At 40.5% G+C, this 5,197-nt stretch overlaps 1 pseudogene; it reads left to right on the top strand.

Moving 5' to 3' along the window:
• The first annotated feature begins 212 nt into the window (after positions 1 to 212).
• Positions 213 to 1,012, top strand: LOC102734333 (protein LZIC pseudogene; annotated as a pseudogene).
• The last annotated feature ends 4,185 nt before the right edge of the window (positions 1,013 to 5,197 follow it).

Below are 5,197 nucleotides of genomic sequence, written 5' to 3'. Positions count from 1 at the left end.
GAAAAGAACTGTCCTGGGGAGAGAGGACACTGAGGGTCTGAGAAGCCAACTGCGCCTCCAAGTGGTTTGAACTTTGAGCTTCTTGTAGTCCTGATGAAGAGTTTTAGTTTCCTCAGGTTTATGACACTTGAAACTTCAATAGTTGAGGGTTTATGCACTTCGGGACCAGTCAACACCGCAGAGTTCAAAGTACTAAGAGACAAGAGATCAAAATGGCTTCCAGAGGAAAGACAGAGACAAGCAAATTAAAGCAGAATTTAGAAGAACGGTTGGATAGAGTAATGCAGCAATTACAAGATTTGGAGGAATGCAGAGAGGAACTTGATACAGATGACTATGAAGAAACCACAAAAAGAAACTCTGGAGCAACTAAGTGAATTTACTGATTCACTGAAGAAAATTATGCCCAGAAATATGACTTTGGTAGATGAGCTAAGTTGAATGTAACTGGGCTAACCAGGCAGCTATCAGCCAGGCCTTTCAAACCCCGGAGGTCATCAGATTACTTGGAAAGAAACAACCACGTCAGCTTCAGACAAGGTTAGTAAAGATGGATAGAGATCTCATGGTGGGAAAGCTGGAAAGAGTCCTCTACACTCAACAGAAAGTAGAGATAACTAACAGCTCTCAGGACACTTGGAGAGAAGCTAACTGCAGATAACAAGACCTTCTTGTCAGCAGATGCAGGTGCTCTACTCAGCCAGTTTGAGAAAGTCTCTACAGACCTTGGCTCTGGAGACAAGGTTCTTGCATTGGCAAGCTCTGAGGCTGAAAAAACAAAAAAGTGACATGGTGTGGAAGCTTGGCACATGGAGCTCATTCTTGCTGCAAATGGCCATTTGTCTTCTAGGGATTTTGAATCATTGCAAAGAAATCAAGAGATTCTTGAAATGCATTGATAACCTAAGAAAAGGTGACAGAAAAACATACTTGTGGCTTCTGGTTATACTCTTCATCATTATGCTTTGTGTAGGGCTGCCTGCCTGAGTGATCCGAGACTTGTTGGGATGAGGGACCCATTGGGCCTTATTCATTATGTCTTGTGGGTTTGAGAGAGAACAGAAAACAGTTTCTCTGCTTGTTTTTATTAAGCCTCCTTGTTGTTTTTGTTTGTTTTAAGCCTCCTTGTTTTTTGTTTTTTTTTTTTTTTAAGATTTTATTTATTTGAGAGAGAGAGAGAGAGCACAAGCAGGCGGAGGGTCAGAGGGAAAAGGAGAAGCAGACTCCTCACCAAGCAGGGAGCCCGATGCGGGGCTTGATCCCAGGACCCTGAGATCATGACCTGAGCCAAAGGCAGATGCTTAACGACTGAGCCACCCAGGCGCCCCAAGCCTCCTTGTTTTTAAGTGCTGATAATAAATGAGAAAATGTGAACTAAAAAAAAAAAAAAAAAAAAGAACCCATCCTGGTAACCTGGTAATGAGGTGATAATACTACTCTCGTGACAACTTGCCAGATACTATTCTTTTTTTTTTTTTAAGATTTTATTTTTTTAAGTAATCTCTACATCCAGTGTGGGGTTTGGACTCATGACCCTGAGATCAAGAGTTGCATGCTCCACCAACTGAGCCAGCCTGGCACCCCCATCAGATACTATTCTAAATATTGTTCATATATTAATCCATTTAATCTCACTGCAACCCTGTGTAGTAGACGCTATTATTAGACTCAGTTTACAATTGAGAAAACCAAGGTTCTCAAACTTTCTTGATTAACTGTGGTCTTATTGTCTTACTAATTTTTTCATGGTAACTCACACCAAAAGAAATACTTAATAATTCCATTCATTAAGTTGTTAGATCCAAATACCATTTTTTTTTTTTTTGGTGCGAGTAGGAGAAGCGGTAGAGGGAGAGGCAGAGAGAATCTTAACCAGGCTCCACGCTCAGCGAGGAGCCCGATGCGGGCTCAGGACCTTGATCTCAGGACTCTGAGATCATGACCTAAGCTGAAATCAAGAGTTGGATGGTCAACCAACTGAGCAACTCAGGTGCCCTGTTAGATCCAAAGATCTTAACATATATTTATGATTTCACAATTTAGTAGCCATTAAAAATAGAAACTGAAAGAGCAAATAGTATTCTTATTTCATTTTTAAATAATCAAATTACTTGCTAATTGGATATGTGAGCCTGTTGGGTGCTGCACAACTTTAAAGCTCAGATTAGGGCGCCTGGGGGGCTCAGTTGGTTAAGCGACTGCCTTCAGCTCAGGTCATGATCCCACGGTCCTGGGATCAAGTCCCGCATCGGGCTCCCCGCTCCGTGGGAAGCCTGCTTCTCCCTCTCCCACTCCCCCTGCTTGTGTTCCCTCTCTCGCTGTGTCTCTCTCTGTCAAATAAATAAATAAAATCTTTATTTATTTATTTATTTTTTTAAAAGATTTTATTTATTTATTTGAGAGAGAGAGAATGAGAGAGAGCGAGTACATGAGAGGGGGGAGGGTCAGAGGGAGAAGCAGACTCCCCGCTGAGCAGGGAGCCCGATGCGGCACTCGATCCCGGGACTCCAGGATCATGACCTGAGCCGAAGGCAGTCGCTTAACCAACTGAGCCACCCAGGCGCCCATAAATAAAATCTTTAAAAAAAAAAAAAAAAAAAGCTCAGATTAGATGCTGCCACACTCATTTCCTGCTCCATACTGATATTCATGCAGTACTTGATTTCATCAGAGCCACTGCAAGAAACCCAGCTTTGCAAAGATATGACATCATCAAAACCATGATCTACCTCATACAAGAAGATCACATAATTTCTTTTTTTTTTAAAGATTTTATTTTTAAGTAATCTCTACACCCAACATGGGGCTTGAATTTATAACCCCGAGATCAGGAATCACATGCTCTATCGACTGAGCCAGCTGGGCACCCCTTTTTTTAACTTTTTTTTTTTTTAAAAGAAGCTCACATAATTTCTTTTCTTTTTTTTTTAAGATTTATTTATTGGGGCACCCTGGGTGGCTCAGTCAATGAAGCATCTGTCTTCGGCTCAGGTCATGATCCCAGGGTCCTGGGATCGAGCCCTACATCGGGCTCCCTGCTCAATGGGAAGCCTGCTTCTCCCTCTCCCTCTGCCAGCTGCCCCCCTGCTTGTGCTCTCTTTCTCTCTCTGTCTCTGTCAAATAAATAAAATCTTTAAAAATTTTTATTCATTTATTTGAGAGAGAGAGAGAGCAGGGGCAGGGGAGAGAGAGTCTTAAGCAGACTCTGTGCTGAGCACAGAGCCCAACGTGGGGCTCAATCTCACAATCCCAAGATCAGAACCTGAGCCAAAGCCAAGAGTTGGACCTCCATCCGACTGCACCACCCAGGCACCTCCCCAGAAGTTCACATAATTTCTAACAGATGTTGAGTATCACTGTGATGCCCTTAAAATTTAAAAATATTCTATTTTTCTAATAAAGGCCATATATGAAAAGCCCCAATAAATATCACACTCAATGGGGAAAAACTGAGAGCTTTCCCCCTAAGAAGAGGAACAAGACAAGGATGTCCACTCTCACCACTTTTATTCAACACGGTACTGGAAGTCCTAGCCACAGCAATCAGACAACAAAAAGAAATCAAAGGCATCCAAATTGGAAAGGAAGAAGTAAAATTTTCACTATGTACAGATGACATACTATACATAGAAAACCCACCAAAAAGCTACTAGAAGTGATAAGTGAAATCAGTAAAGTCATAGGCTATAAAATCAATGTACAGAAATCTGTTGCATTTCTGTATACTAATAATGAAGCAGCAGAAAGAGAAATTAAGAAAATAATCCCATTTACATCTGCACCAAAAATAATAAGATACCTAGGTATAAACCTAACCAAAGAGGTGAAAGACCTGTATTCTGAAAACTATAAAACATTGGTGAAAAAAAACTGAAGATGACACAAAGAAATGGAAAGCTATTCCATGCTAATGGAGTGGAAGAACACATATTGTTAAAATGTCTATACTACCCAAAGCAATCTACAGATTTAATGCAATCCCTATCAAAATACCAATAGCATTTTTCCACAGAACTAGAACAAACAATCCTAAAATTTGTATGGAACCACAAAAGACCCTGAATAGCCAAAGCAATTTTGAAAAAGAAAAGCAAAGCCAGAGGTATCACAATTCCAGATTTCAAGTTATATTACAAAGCTGTAGTAATCAGAACAGTATGATACTGGCACAAAAATAGACACATAGATCAATGGAATGAAATAGAAAACCCAGAAATAAACCCACAATTATACGATCAATTAATCTTTGACAAAGCAGGAAAGAATATCCAATGGGAAAAGACAGTCTCTTCAACAAATGGTGCTGGGAAAACTGATCAGCTACATGCAAAAGAATGGAACTAGACCACTCTCTTACACCATGCACAAAAATAAACTCAAAATGGATTAAAGACCTACATGTAAGACCTGAAACCATAAAAATCCTAGAAGAGAGCACAGGCAGTAATGTCTCTGATATTGACTGTAGCAACCTTTTTCTAGATATGTCTCCTGAGGCAAGGGAAATAAAAGCAAAAATAAACTACTTGGACTACATCAAAATAAAAATTTCTGCACAGTGAAGGAAACAATCAACAAAACTAAAGGGCAACCTATGGAATAGGAAAAGATATTTGCAAATGACATATCCAATAAAAGATTAGTATCTAAAATACATAAAGAACTTATACAACTCAACACCCCCAAAACAAATAATCCAATTAAAAAATGGGCAGAAGACATGAACAGACATTTCTCCAAAGATATCCAGAGGGCCGGGTGCCTGGGTGGGTCAGTTGGTTAAGTGACTGCCTTCGGCTCAGGTCATGATCCTGGAGTCCCAGGATCGAGTCCCACATCGGGCTCCCTGCTCGGCAGGGAGTCTGCTTCTCCCTCTGACCATCCCCCCTCTCATGTGCTCTCTCTCTTTCTCTCTCTCTCTCAAATAAATAAATAAAAAATCTTAAAAAAAAAAAAAAGATATCCAGAAGGCCAACAGACACTTGAAAAGATGTTCAACATCACTCATCATCAGGGAAATGCAAATCAAAACCACAGTGAGATATCACCTCACACCTATCAGAATGGCTAAAATCAAAAACACAAGAAATGAGTGTTGGTGAGGATGTGGAGAAAAGGAACCCTCGTGCACTGTTGGTGGGAATGCAAATTGGTGCAGCCACTGTGGAAAGTAGTATGGGGGTTCCTCAAAAAATTA

This window comes from Leptonychotes weddellii, unplaced genomic scaffold, assembly GCF_054177405.1.
Source record: "Leptonychotes weddellii isolate Sample4059 unplaced genomic scaffold, ASM5417740v2 HiC_scaffold_8970, whole genome shotgun sequence".
NCBI classification, from domain to species: Eukaryota; Metazoa; Chordata; class Mammalia; order Carnivora; family Phocidae; genus Leptonychotes; species Leptonychotes weddellii.
This window is presented reverse-complemented; position numbering and strand designations above follow the sequence as displayed.